Source organism: Microcebus murinus, chromosome 10 (assembly GCF_040939455.1).
Source record: "Microcebus murinus isolate Inina chromosome 10, M.murinus_Inina_mat1.0, whole genome shotgun sequence".
Taxonomy (NCBI): domain Eukaryota; kingdom Metazoa; phylum Chordata; class Mammalia; order Primates; family Cheirogaleidae; genus Microcebus; species Microcebus murinus.
In genome coordinates this window covers 68,273,393-68,289,410 of record NC_134113.1, presented here as the reverse complement: position 1 = coordinate 68,289,410, position 16,018 = coordinate 68,273,393, and positions in this window count along the sequence as shown.

The window sequence follows — 16,018 nt, the reverse complement described above, 5'->3', positions numbered from 1 at the left end:
CATTCTTTTTGAAAAAAGTCATAGAAGCAGAACAGAAATGGAAGAGTTTCATTTCCACCTCTCATCTATTGACATACTATCTGCCCCAAACAATACACGTCTCTATGTGTTAATATTAGCAAGCAGCTTTGGATACCAGGGAAACAAGAACTTTGAAATCAGATTTAGGGATGGGAGGTATAGTAGGTAAAATTCTAAAATGGCCCCCAAGTTTTCCAAGATTCTATATGTACTTGAGTACATAATCCCTACGAGTGTATTATGTTGGATTTTACTGTGACTGGACTGTGTTATATGGCATAGTTGACCTTAAGATAGGGAAATTATCTAGAGGATTCTAACCTAATCATGCATTTAGAGCAGAGTTTCCTCTGGCTCATTTTAGGGGATGAAGTTGGAGATTTAAAGCACAAGAAGGCTTTGACTCACCATGGCTGGTTTGAAGATGGAGGAGACACATGGCAAGAAATGTGGGTGGTCTCTAGGAGCTGAGGGCAGCCCCAGACCAATAGCTGGCAAGGAAACAGGGACCTCCGTTCTCCAACCACAAGGAACCGAGTTCTGCCAACAACAAGAATGAGCTTGAAAGTGGAATCTTCCCGAGATCCTCCAGACAATAGCTCAGCCAGACCAACACCTTGATTCCAGCCTTATGATGCCTCAAACGAGAAACCCAGCCACAACACGCCTGGCTTCTGACTTACAAAACTGTGAGCTAGCAAATGGGTATTTGAACACTATTTTAAGCCATTGAATTGTTGGTAATTTGTTATGCAGCGATGGAAAACTAATAGAAGAGGGAGCTAGTCAAATAAACTCCCTCTCCTTTCTCCATCCCACAAATTGCTCCAAAGCACAATCTCGTGCAGGACCGTGTCTGGAGACAGTCCATGTCGTTGCACCACTACTACCAAGCCATCTGTCCTGTCTCCTTGGGCTCATTGGGAAGCAGTGACCAGCATGGAAATGCATCGTCTTGAATTGCTTTCCATCCTTCCCTGTCTCACCTCCATTACTCCTTACTTTCACTGCCCTGGATGTGTACCTCTCAAATAAACAATAAGGATTCATCCTTACCTCAGACTCTGTTTTCTTCAGAACCAGGCTAAGGAACCCAGACTCAAACTCAGTCTCTCTAAAACAGATTTGATCATCTGTGGTGGTTCTAAAACATGTTTGTAAATCCTTCGACAATACTCTTCCCACAAAGGGTGAAATCTAATTCCCCCTCTTCTTCTTCTTCTTTTTGGGGGAGAGACTGAGTTTTGCACTGTCTCCCAATTCCCAAGATAGAGAGCAGTGGTTCTATCAGAGCTCACTGCAGTCTGGAACTCCTGGGCTCAAGTGATCCTCCTGCCTCAGCCTCCTCAGTAGCTGGGACTACCGGTGGGAGCCACCATACCTAGCTCCCCTCTTCTTAAACATGGTCAATTTTATGAACTTGCTTATAATAAGTAAAAGGCAGTAGAAGTGATGCTGCATACTTTTGGAGGCTAGATGACATAAGGCTACAAGCATAATACATCTACTGCCTTGATCTCAATCTCTCCCTGTCCCCCTAACTGACTCCTGACTCCCAGCAATCTGGAATCCCTAAACCAATATATAAGAAGCTTAACTATCTTGAAGCCATTATGCTGGAGAGATCATGGTCAGAGGCCACACAGAGACAGAAATGCCAAGGAGTCCCTGCTGTGCCAGCTCCTAGATATTTGTTTTCCCATCAACTACCTGATAGGTGAGTGCATGAACATTCAGATTATTCCAGGTCCCCATACCCCCTACCTTAAGCCACCCCAAGCTGATGTGAAGTGGAGCAGAGAGGAGAGACCCCTGCTGAGCTCTGAGCCAACTGCAGATTTAGGAGTGAAATGCATGCTGTTTATGCTCTTCCACCACTAAGTTTTTGAGTGGATTATTACTTTGCCATAGAAACTGGCCCATAATTTTCTCCCCCAAACTAGTTTTTCTTTTTATAAATCACTCTTAATGGGAATCACACTTAGCTAGGAATCTGCTTTTTCTTTCCACATCCAATGTTCACCTAGTCCTTCCAGTTCTGCCTAAACAGTTCTTGAATCTGTCTGCTCTCCGTCAGTGCCTTAGAGCTTCCTACCATTTCTCACTTGGATTACTCCAATATCTTTCTTCCTGGTCTTCCAGCCTTCTGTCTTACATTTTAAAAATCTATCCTCCACATTATTTCTAGAAGAGTCTATTTCTTTTTCGGATCAGTTATTTCTATGTTTCTTTTTCTCTCATCACAAATATAATAGAAAATGCATTATTGAAAATGCAGGTGAGAGTAAAGAAAAAAAAATCTCCAGTTATCCTACGACCCAGAGATAGTCCTAAAACATTTTAATCCTTCTAGACTTTAGGTGAACAAATATAGGTTCATACTGCACATTCGGTTTCATAGCCTATTTTTTTAAATCTAAATATATCATGAATTTCATATTATATCATATAATTACATATTAATGAATGTTCTTCTATAATACTACTTCTAATGGTTTCATTGTATGTTTTCTACTTTATATATAAGAAATAGAACACCTGGAATTAAGTAAGTATTTGATAAAAATTTTTATGACATCCTTGTGAAAAGCTGAAGAAATATGGTCTGGATGTTACGCATTCCTTTGTGCTGACATCAACTTCAAAGGTGGTCTCTTCTATCAGCATCCTGGTATAATTTTTAAATTTCAGATGTCTTAAAGGTAGAAGGGATAGCTAACTCTGCTGACACCCAAATTAAGATTCAGAAAGATCTCCACAAACCATAATACAATTTAAAAAGATTAACATGAAGTATGTAATTAGTTTCAAAGGGGAAAAAATTAGCCACACCAGTAAAGAATAGAAAAAGTGACTTAAAAACAATTCCTACAATTACATATAAGACTAAGAAGCAGATATTGCTAAGATCCCACCAATTACCCATTCTACCTTTCGAATTTAGTAAAAGAACACCTATAGTCTTGAGTATGGAAATATGCCCAACCTCCTTTCCAGGTTGGGGTTATCAGTGAAATATAAGCAAAAGTCTTTGGGAAGTACTTCTGGGAAAGCTCTTTAAAGGGACCTGTCAGCTGGGAGGCTTCTCCTTTTGTCCTTCCCACATCTTTCTTTCTTTCTTTTTTTTTTTTTTTTTTCCTGACAGGATTTCAGACATGACAACTGAAGCTTCAGCAGCCATCTTGGATCATGAGATAACCTTGAAAATGGACAGCATACTCTGAGGTTGGGAGAGTGGAAAGGTAGAAAGATGATGAGTCTTCATGACTTTGTGGAGCTACCATGCTAGCCCTGACCAGTCTACCACTAGACTTAATTTATAAGAAAGAACTCAACTTCTATCTTGTTAAACCACTTCTAAGTTCTGCTCGAATTTTGATTCTCTGTCATGAATAGCCAAACATAATTCTTAGTTGATAGAAGATTCAATTAGTGCATGCTTGGCATAAGTTATAATGTGACCAGCTTTTTATAATGTGACATATTCCCCATGTCTCCACACATACACACACACACAACCTCCCCAACTATCAACATTGACACCATAGTCTTACATTTGTTACAATGAACCTACATTGGCACATCATTATTGCCCCAAATCCAGAGTTTATAGTAGGGTTCACTCTCAGTGATGTACATTCTGAGGGTTTTGAGAAATACATAATGGCATGTATCCACCATAGTAGTAACATGCAGAATAGTTTCACTGCCCTAAATATCCTTTGTGTTCTGCCTAGTCATTGTTTCCTCCCTACTAGTCCCTGGCAACCACTGATCTCTTTATCGTCTCCATAGTTTTGCCTTTTCTAGAATTTCATATAGGGTGGAATCACACAGTATGTATCCTTTTCAGATTTGCATCTTTCACTTAGTAATATGCACTCAAGTTTCTTCTATGTCTCCTCATGGCTTGATAGCTCATTTCTTTTTAGCATCAAATAATATTTTATTATCTGGATGTACCACAGTTTATGTGCTCCCAAACTGAAGGATATCTTGGTTGCTTCCAAGTTTGGGCAATTACAAATAAAGCTGCTATAATTATCCCTGTGCAGGATTTTGTGTGAACATAAGTTTTCAATTCATTTGGGTAAAATACTCAAGGAGTTCAATTGCTGGATTGGTAAGAGTATGTTTAGCTTTGTAAAAAACTGCTAAACTATCTTCCAAAGTGGCTGTGCCGTTAACATTTTGCATTTCCATAGCAAGAATGAGAGTTCCTGTTACTCTACATCCTCACCAGCTTTGGGTGTTGTGAATTTTATATTTTGGCCATTCTAATAGGTGTGTAGTGGTCTCTCATGGTGGAGTGAACTGCAATTCCCTAATGACATATAATGTTGAACATCTTTTCATATGCTTACGTGCTATCTGTAATCTTCTTTGATGAAATGCCTGGTCAAGTCGTTTGCCCATTGTTTAATAAGATTGTTCATTTTCTTTTTGTTGAGTTTAAAGAGTTTTTGTTTGTTTGTTTGTTTTTGTTTTTTTTTTGAGACAGAGTCTTACTTTGTTGCTCAGGCTAGAGTGAGTGCCATGGCGTCAGCCTAGCTCACAGCAACCTCAAACTCTTGGGCTCAAGCCATCCTCCTGCCTCAGCCTCCCGAGTAGCTGGGACTACAGGCATGTGCCACCATGCCCGGCTAATTTTTTTTTTCTATATATATTAGTTGGCCAATTAATTTCTTTCTATTTATAGTAGAGATGGGGTCTCGCTCTCACTCAGGCTGGTTTCGAACTCCTGACCTTGAGCAATCCACCCTCCTCAGCCTCCCAGAGTGCTAGGATTATAGGCGTGAGCCACCGCACCCGCCTAAAGAGTTCTTTATATATTTTGGATAACAGTCCTTTATCAAATGTGACTTTTGCAAATATTTTCTTCTACACTGTGGCTTTTTTCTCATTCTGTTGACATTGTCTTTCACAGAGCAAAAATTTTTAATTTTAATAAGGTCCAGATCATCAAAATGTCTTTCATGGATCATGTCTTTGGTGTTATAATTACAAAGTCATTGCCATACCCAAGGTAATCCAGGTTACTGTAGATTTATAGTAAATGGGATTATATCAAACTAAAAAGCTTCTGAAGAACAAAGGAAACAAAAGAGTGAAAAGACAGCCTATAGAATAGGAGAAAATATTTGCAAATTATCCATCTAACAAGGAATTAATAACCAGAATATATAAGGAAGTCAAACAACTCAATATCAAAAAACTACAAATAATCTAATTTAAAAACAGGCAAATGATCAGAATAAACATTTCTGAAAATAAGACATACAAATGGCCAAGATGTACATGAAAAAATGCTCAACATCACTAATCATCAGGGAAATACAAATCAAAACCACAATGAGATATCATCTTACCTCAGTTAAAATGGCTATTATCAAAAATAAATAAAATAACAGGTGCTGGTAAAGATGTGGAGAAAGGGGAATTCTCGTACACTCTTGGTGGGAATGTAATTAGGATAGCCATTATAGAAAACAGATCTGAGTTTCTAAGCTATATCATTTTCCTTCCCTCTGAAGAACCTCTTAAACATTTTTTGCAAGACAGGTCTACTGACAACGAATTCCCTTGATTTTAGTTTGTCTGAGAAAGTCTTTATTTTTCCTTCAGTTTTGAAGGATACATTTACAGGGTACAGAATTCTAGGTTGATGGGTTTTTTTTTTTCTTTCAGTGTTTTAAATATTTCATTTCACTTTATTCTTGCTTACACAGTTTCTGAAAAGTCAGAGGTAATTCTTATGTTTGCTCCTCTGTAAGTAAGGTGTTTTTTCCTCTGTCTTCTTTCAAGACTTTTTGTCTTTGATTTTATGATATTTGAATATTCTCTGCCTAGATGTTGTTTTTTGTTTTTGCTTTCTTGCATTTATCCTTGGTGTTCTCTGAGCTTCCTGGATCTGTGGTTTGGTATCTGACAATAATTTGGGGGAAATTACCAGTCATTATTACTTCAAATATTGCTTCTGTTCCTTTCTGTCTTTCCTCTTGCCCACACTGAGCCTCCAGCCATTCATCAATTATATAATAGTTCATGTTTTCCTACTTTGGCACTGGTTTCTTTGGAGGTTTCTGCTTTGGTAAGTTGGGATTCTTTGCATCCTGCTGTCTGTTCCAATTTGAGGATAACCATTTGCCCTGTGACCCTGCCTCCTAGAAGATCTCAGAAGAGTTGTTTTCTCAGTTTGTTCAGCTTGTTACTTGTTGTTAGGACAAAGCGGTGACTTCTAAACTTCTTATATGCTGGACCAGAGACTGATAGTCCCCATGACTGGCTTTTAAAGACTCAGAATAGAGAAAGCCATCATAACACTATATTTTGCCCTGGTCAAAGTATATTAAAAAAAAATATTTTCAGTTCTACACATCATGTTTGAAGAGGGGTGTTGACAAATAACATGTGTCCAGAATGGGTTTTCCAAACATGTCACGTGAAGACCATTCAAAGGAAATGGGTATTTTGGGCCTGAAGAGAAAACTGCGACGATGTGATCACCATCTTGAACTACTGCCATTTTAAGGAAAGGAAATTAGATTTATTCTTTGTTGCTTCAAGCAGAAGAATGATAGGTAGTCAGATTCCAGCCAAATGTAAGGTAGAATTTTCTGATATACTGTATGATCTTACAGAGTGGTAAATGAGTTCCCAGTTAGTGGAGATGTTTAGGCAGAGACTTAACCACTGAACAGAGGAAAACTGTGGGAATGTTTAGGGTTGGAAGTTGAGATTAGATAAATTGTTTTCACTCCTTTTGAAGACTAGATTTGTTTCTTCAAGTGAAAGCCTACTAAAGGCTTCTCACCCTATCCCCACTCTTAGAAAGAATCTCTAGAACTTCCCAGAGCAGAGCTTAAAAGCACTGGATTAAAAGATAACTCTATACCTCTGATTCCAATTCATAATGATAGATAACCTCAGTTACAGATGAATATTGGCTTGCACATGATCTTTTTCTCTGATACCAAAGAAAAGTGTTGGGAGAAAGCCAGATTTATTGCCTCAAATTTTTTTAATAAAAATAAAATGCCCTATCATATATGTATCATAGGTGAATGGTTGTTGCATATTTTAAGTGTAACAAGTGCATTATCACCAAAGGAAAGTTTTAGTCTATTCCATAATTTTCATAATTTTTGTAAAGTGTACATTGTGACTAATATCTCTTATAGCAATAATAAGAAACAGTAATAAGCGGTAGGTAGTAATAATAATCAGAAATGCAAATAAATATTAGAGCACCCATTTGGTGCCAAGCTTTGTTTCAGGTGCTTTGGGGAGAGAGAAACAAAGCCTGAGTAGGAACAAAAAGGAGAGAGAGAAAAACAAAAAACAAATCAGACCTGGATGTGGGTTTAGACTTCAAAGAGTTTACAAACTGGCCAGAGTTACATGTACATAAGTCACTATAATTTAAAGCAGAAAAAGATAATTACTATCAAGTATGTGCTGAGTGAGTTCAAGGAAAGAAGAGATTTCCTATGGTGTGGGGATTAAGGAGGGCTACTTGGGAGCAGTGGTTGTTGAGAAGGCCTTGAAGGACAGCTAGACTCAGAGACGGGAGGAAAGGGATTTCAAGCAAAGGGAGGATTATGAGAAAAGTTGCTGAAATGCAAACCTGAAATGCATGTACCAGGAGAGGTTTTGCTGTATTAGTCAGATGCCAGCTGGAAACAATTCACTGCAGATGGTTCTTGTGAAGGCTCTTAAATGCAAGGACCACGTAAAGAGATTGGGCAGTGTTACAGGAACAAAGAGAAATGTTGAGGCTCCCAGATACTAGCAACATTGAGGAGCCATTATCACCCTAGGGCTGAAGAGGTTGGGAGAGGAAGTAATGTGGAAGACCCCATGAGAGTTGGAGCCCTGGAGGAAGGGCTAACTAGTAGTAGCTGGGGTCAGGAAACAAGTGACCACAGCCAGAAAGGAGGCACCAAAGCTGGGAGGTTGGTAGAAATACCCTAACCTCTTTCTCTTCCCACTCTTCTTCCTTGTGCCAGTGGATCCCATTGGCCAAACTCAACAGGTAGCCAATAAGCAAGGGATCCTGCATGACTTAGGCCACCAGCATCAGCCTCCAGGCAGGGAACAGAGAAGGCCAGAGAAGGATGACAGATAGATCTTAGGTGGGTGGTTGGTGAGGGACCAAAGAATAATCATGAGATGAAAGATTAGAAATTTAAGGATTTTGAAACATCTTAATTACCACACTAGAGCATTTGTAAATTACTTGACGGTTCATGTAAAGGCACCGATGCTTTATCAACCGGAGAGCGACGTAACAAAAACTCCAGACGTGAGGCAGGGCTCCATGACATTATCAGTGTTCATGTTCCTACTGCTATTCTAGGGCCCAATTCTAAGCATGTGGCTTTCATCTGTATGATCACATCATGCTTAATTGTGTCCTAGACAGGACACAATCAGGAGAAAATGACAAGGAAACCAAACTTTTCCAGAAATCCACAGCGGATTTTCACCATGGGGTCAACCCCAGCTGCAGGTAAAGGAAATGCATATTGGTACTCTGAATAAAATCAGTTTCTTTTTTTTATAGAAAAAAAAGAAATATTGGGTAGCAGCTAGTAGCATTTGATACAAAAGAGAAGACTTGTTGGGAGAAGGGCACTCTAATTCTTAATCATTTGGGCTTTTAAGAAATCCAAGTTTGGATGTTGTTTCACCAAATGGAGAAGTTGGAAAGAGGAAATATTGGGGAAATGAAGAAGGTTCCTGGGATTTGAAACACACGGAATTTTGTGTGACAGCAACATATAACACTTGATGGCTAAGCAGTTCTAGAAAACAGGAAAGAGGATAGAACTGGAGATAGAGACCTGAGTGGTAAGGTAGATTGGATCATTGTTCCTCACTCTTCACTTCCTCACTCAATAAAATTCTCTTGCCCTGTGCCACTGGAAGCCAAGTTTACTTAGTGGCTTCACTGAAGTTGGGTTTGGCAGCATGCATTTTTTGGACAATGGTTTGAAATCAGAAGTGACAAGTGCCAGTACCAGCCCACAAAGTATTTCTGCTTGCTGCTTGAGATTTTAAGCTCCCCTGTGAGAACAGTATGCTTGGTTCTAGGATGGAGACACATGAAATTGACCAGTATTAATGCCAAGCCAAGCCCAGTAGAGCCACAGTCAACTTGCAAACCCACAAGGGAGAAATACATGCTTATGGTTCAAGCCACTGAATACAAATGATAAACAATCTGCTATTGGAGCAGAGGCCTAATCAATGCAGGTGGTCATCCTCAAGAACACAAGAACGTATAAAAACAACTTCACTCCCACTGGGATGACTATGATCAAAAAGACAGATGAAATAAATGTTGGTGAGGATATGGAGAAATTGGAACATTCACACATTGCCGGTGGGAATGTAAAATGGTTCAGCCACTTTGGAAAACAGTCTGGCAGTTCCTTAAAATGTTAAAAGTAGAATCACCATATGGCCCAGCAATTCCACATCTATATATAGTACCAAGAGAAATGAAAACATACATTCATACAAAAATTTATGCATGAATGTTTATAGTAGCACTGTTTGTAATAGCCAAAAAGTGGAAACAGCACAAATGTCCATCAACTGATGAATGGGTAGACTAAATGATAAATTCATGGATGGAATATCACTCAGCAATAAAAAGGGATGCAGTGCTGACACATGCCACAACACGGATGACCCTCGAAAGCACTATGCTAACTAAAGCCAGACCCAAGGCCAGATATTATAGATTCCATTCTATGTAATGTCCAGAATAGACAAATCTGTTGAGACAGAAGGTAAATTTGTGGTTTGTGGTTAGTGGGGGGAGGAGGATAGGAGTGACTGCTAATGGGTGAGGGATTTCTTTGTAGAGTAATTAAAATGTTCTAAATGGATTTGGGTGATGGTTTCATAACTTTGTGAATATACTAAAAACCAGTGAATTGTATACTGTAAATGTGTGAATTGTATGGTATGTGAATTATATCTTAATAAAGCCATTTAAAACAAAGGACAAAGGATGAAGCCACAAACCTGCCAACAAGACACATGTTGTGAGCTGGGGGCAACGAACCAGTTACACTCTGTCATCAAATCTTGACTGTGACAAATGGCATCTATGGCTGGAAAAGCTGGCTGGGGTTATTGGGTGCAATCTTTTTCAGACAAGCAGAGAGATTTTCTGTATGTAATGCTAACTTGCCTACATGTAGAAAAAGACAGGTATTCATGGCCTCCTTAGAACCAGGATTTAAGTCAGTGGTTTTCAAACTCCTGTAAAGAATATTTTCTTATTAATGTACACAAGCCACACTTTAACAAATTCTCATTGTAGAATATTCAAAAAATTCAGAAAGATTTGCAGTAAAACATGAAAGTGTAAAAGTCCCTCTTTACCAGCCTCCCAACTGTTACGTATAATCCTCCCACAGGTAATCACTGGAAATAATTGATGTATGTCCTTCTAGTTCTTTATTCCAGTGTTTACATGTGTATATAGACACCTTTAGAGTTTGTTTTACATAAGTGGGACCATACTAGTCACATTGCACTGAAACTTGCTTTTAGAAAACTTAGCTTGTCCTGAAAATATTTCAATGCATTTTTATCAGATACCTAATATTTCACAGTATAACTTTCTTAACTATTTGTCTATTAAAGAATATTAAATTATTCACAATTTACCGTTGTCACAAACCAGTGACAAAGGAGCTCTTGGTACATACATCTGTGAACACATGTGCAGGCATTTCTGCAGAATAGTTCCTCAAAGTTACTTTTCTGAGTTGAAGATAATTCACATGTTAAATTTCAAGTCATTTATTATTTTTATCAGCAGAAATCACTTCCAAACAATCTTTGACACAGAAACCCAATATATAGAAAACGAAGGGAGCATTGAGCTGGGGCAGGGAGGCCAAGCGCTGAAGCTCCAACCCCTCGGCCTCTCTCTCAACCGTGGCCTTTAGGGACTAAGGTTGCCCTGAGACACCTTTGTGGAGCCCCCCCGGTTCCACGAAATACAGACTGGAAACTATTCCTTTAACCGAGTTGACATGTTATATTTCAGAATGTAAGGATGGATTTCTAATGTGATATAAAAAATTAATTCCAACTCAAAGAGTTTTAACTACCTATAAAGGTAGTGCATTATTTTATGTCAACCAATCAGGCCTTTGTCAACCAGGATGACTTTTTAAAGCAGAGGTAGCTCCAGAGTTTCTAGAGGGAAGGGCTTTAGACAAGGTTAAGCGGATTGCAGGAGTGGCTGGATTCATCCCGCTGCTGCATTCACACAGCAAGCTCTTCAGGTGGCTTTGGGGGGGCTGAGAGTGACTGTGGGGGAGGGGGGGATAAAGCATCCCCCCTTCAAGCTACCATTTGGCTCGATAATATCGCAAACATTTTATAAATCAAAACTAGATGTCAGGAAGACAGAATATTTCCGTTGCTAGATTTTATACATCTTTATTACTTATGGTTTTATGCTCAAACCCAGGCTCAGAAATATGAACTTTTAGAATGCTTATGTTACTACCAGCTAAAGGAATACATCTGGATAGCAGTAAGTCTTTTGCAATCCAACACAAAACATAAGGTGATGTTACCTAATTCTAACTAAATCTTTAAATGAAACTTAGCAAAGTTAAATTGAATTCTTGAATGAAGCTCAAGAGCATGAAATACTTTCGCACTAACTCATTTCAAAGACACCATCACCATTAAGCTTGGAACTCATCATGAAGATATACAAGCTATAGTTCTTAATTACATTTAATAGGAAAAAAATATAATTAAATGTAATTAAATCTGTGTAGTAGAAGGCACTTATTACCCGAACTTAAAGCTTCACCAATATTAAAATAAAATAAAAAAAACCTCAAAAAATTCAAAGACATCTCATTCCCACTTTTCATCATAACCATTGATTCCTTCCCTGAGAACAGAGGCTCTGTCTTTTATCTTCATATCCCTTGGGCCTTGCATACAATGTTTGATAAATGAATGAAAAAATAAATGGGATCCACCAAATCTGAGTGGCCTCCCCTCCTGAAAGGAGAGGGTACAGAATTTAATTTAAACATTCTGTTCTCCTAAAAAGCAGTTCTAAATAAAGGGACAGGTCGTTTTTTACAAGTAAACCAGCTATTTAAATTAAAAAAAAAAAAAAAAAAAAAGAAAGAAATATGTGTCCCTTATAAAATCCACAAACACTATAAAAAGGTATATTAATAAAATGAGGCCAGGCGTGGTGGCTCACGCCTGTAATCCTAGCACTCTGGGATGCCGAGGCCGGCAGATTGCTCGAGGTCAGGAGTTCGAAACCAGCCTGAGCAAGAGCAAAACTCCGTCTCTACTATAAATAGAAAGAAAGTAATTGGCCAACTAATATATATAGAAAAAATTAGCTGGGCATAGTGACGCAGGCCTGTAGTCCCAGCTACTCGGGAGGCTGAGGCAGCAGGATTGCTTGAGCCCAGGAGTTTGAGGTTGCTGCAAGCTAGGCTGACACCACGGCACTCACTCTAGCATGGGCAACAAAGTGAGACTCTCTCTCAAAAATAATTAAAATAAAATAAGAAGCAAGACTCTCTTCCCACCTACTCTCCAAACTCTAGCTCTAGTTCCACTCTCCAGAGGTGAATTTCTGTTAGCAATTTCTTGGTAATTCTAAATGTTTTATGCATTTGTGAGTCTATAGGTAGTGAATACCTCTTGCTCTTTTGTGGCCTCACAAGATTGGCATCCTCTCCCCGTGTTTTGGGAATTCCCATTTAATATTTAATGGGGCAGATGTTGCCTCTCCACCTAAAGCTAACATGCCATATATTCCCATTTCTGGCATGTCTTGCAGCAGAGGTGCAAACACACATCCTGACCTCCGCCATTAGCCCCCTAGACTTTGGATGTTAGAGACTCCAAGAGCAGGGGGCAGGCAGAGTTGATGGGGCAAGGAAGGGGCAGCAGCAGTGGATAGCGCTGCTGGCAGGGCACCAATGGCACCAGAGATTTCCCTGCTGCTGCGGCAGCTGCAGGGTGTGGTTTGGAGCATTGGAGCTACCTACACTGGCTGCAAAACTCAAAGCTGATTTTCCCAAAGTGGCGCACTGCATTCACGCTTTGCCCAACTCTCATTGGATCCCTCTTTACTGCTCTCTGTGCCACCCAACCCCCACATCTTGAGGTACTTTCTACTGCAAAAACCAGATGCCTACATCTTCTTCTCAAGGGCCATCCTCTGGCTCTTGGTGCTAGCTTTTGCCCGAAGGCATGGAGAGCTAGAAGTCCTGGGAGTTTGCCTTCCGAGAACAGCTTTTAACCAATACTCAAAGATGCAGAGTAGGAGACAGCCCAGCTCCAATGCCTTGGGTTGGGGCAACACTGAGGCATAAGTTCTGCTACAAAGTTGCCCTGTGGGATCAGGCTGACACTACCTTTGCCCAGGACGTCACCTTTCCTTTCTCCCCTTCCCTGCCCTGCTTCTCCACTCCTTGCTGGTTTCTCCTGGTATCATTTAATAAATCACTAGGACACAACTCTTCCAGGGTCTGCTTCTTGGCAATATGACCTAAGATACCCAGCTTCCAAGAGATTTAGCTCCAGTCAAAATCCATTTTTTGAAAATCCTCCTTTCTATCTAAATTAGTATGGGTTGGTTTCTCTTGCTTGCAATTCAGTATAGACACATGCACATGTGTATATGCATAGATGAAAACATAGATGTACTTTTTCTTTTAGAGACAGGATCTCGCCCTGTTGCCCAGGCTGGAGTGTGCAGTGGTGCAATTAGCTCACTGTAACTCTAATTCCTGAGCTCAAGAGATCCTACCACCGTAGCCTCCTGAGTATCCGGGACTACAGGTACATGCTACCATGCCTAGCTAGGTTTTACATTTTTTTTTTTTTTTTTTTTTTTTAGAAATGGGATCTCACTATGTTGCCCACACTGGTCTTGAACTCCTGGCCTCAAGTGATCCTCTTGCCTTGGCCTCCCAAAGTGCTGGAATTACAAGCATGAGCCACCATGCCCGGCCTAGATATACTTTTCACAAAAACAGCATCAAAAAAATTTTAGGCTCTTAATTCTTTACCTTTTTAATAGCCACGTATTTACTTTTACATCCATTTTCACCATTACAAGGATTCCCTTCTTACCCAATTTCTAATGGCTCCTTGAATTTCTCATCAATCTAGTTTAAATGGAATTGCCCACCTTCAGGAGTGATCTATAATTGGCTTAAAACAATTAGCATGTCTCACATTCCTCGGAACCAAGATTGGTTCATGGGTCAATTACAAGAGCTAATCTGACCAATCGGGGCAACAAATTCTGGGACTTTTGTTGAAGGTTTATTTCCTCCCTCCCCCACCAAAAAGCCTGATGGATTCAAGAACTTAAAGAAGCCCAGAGTGACTGAAGTGTCGAGTGTCAGTGAGAGAAGGGGCCTGAGAGGAGGGTGAGGAGATAGACAAGTCTTTTCTACTGGACAGTGGTGAAAGATGTGCACGTTTTTCCCAAACACAGTAACATTTTCATTTCCATTGATCAGGAAATATGTACTTAGCTCACAGCTGCAAGGCAACCACTTTGAGACCAGGACAGGGGAGACTGCTGGGACCTGGAATCAACAGAGCGTCAGTAGAGGAAAGAAATGGAAAGAGGGATGCGGTTTTTGATCCCTGTATAAAGCCTAGCCTGAAGGATGGTTCAGTTACATCACCCAACACATTTCCTTTTGTGTTTTGTTCAAGACTGTCTGGGTTGGGCTTTTTGTGACTTCCATTCAGTAGGTTTGTCACGAGGTTAAATGATATATGTAAAACACTTAGAATCACACCTGGCACGTGGCATCGCTAGGTTATGGTAGCAGAAGTAGTTATAGTACATGGTCCGTGATGTACTACGTGAATCTTCATGTACTACAGGTAGTACACATACTACGGAAGTCTTCAATTTGTCTTGTTTGTCTCTGGTGCTTACAGCACCCTTTATTTCCTTCCTCACCTTTTTGTGATTCTAACCACTCCCGAGTACCCTCTACTTCCTTCTTATTTTCATTTTTCTCACCGTCTCTCGATTCCCAAAGCTTGAAGTAGTGTCGGGTGCAGAGTTTAGGATCAAGGAGAGAAACTCTGGAAGGCAATGGTAATGCTTTCATATCTTTTTTTTTTTAGCTAAGTTGTTTTGAGTCTTGTATTCCGTCCAATTTCTCTCTTTTCTTTCTTGGCACTTATTAATAGAATTGTGATACTCCAAAGTCTTAGTTGTTAACAAGCAAATAATAATCAGAATTGAAATTGTGTATCCGCATTTTTCTTTGAAAGCATACAGCTAGCTGCTCCAGTACTCACTGAATATCCGTCTAGTAGAAGGCAGATTGTTTTTCCTTCTGGTTAAACCTTTTACCAAGAGTTCTATACTATTTTACACTTTTTCACTATTTTCCATGTCAGGTAAATTTTTCAACAAGTATTTGTAACAAGTAAATTTTCTGCTTGTGTTCAGATGACCAATTGTGTAGTACAAGGAAAAAATGCCATTCGGGTGTTTGGATGACTTCACAGTATAAGCAAATGAAGTTTTAGTGGCTTAGCATCAGAACTTCACAAGAGAATTTCCTTTGTGGTGCAGTCTTAACCTTAAAATGTGTATTTCTACAAACTCTCATTACCAGGAAACAGCATAAAGATTACATTAATATTGAAGCAATATATCATTTTATAAATACAATACAGCCTCTTGCTAATCTGACTTGTCTTGCAACATGTAATGTGCACAGACATTTTAAGTGAGAACATTCCGGTTTAGATCCTAACACAGGGTGAAGATACAAAATAATTAAAGCACAGTATTTTTTTCAGGAAGCACTACACCTGTGATTTAAACTAATTTTTCCCTATTTATGTCTCCCTAAGTCATTGTTTAAATTATTTAGTGTTCATCTTCCAATTTGTAATCTACCCATCATTTATTCATTTATATATGCAGTGA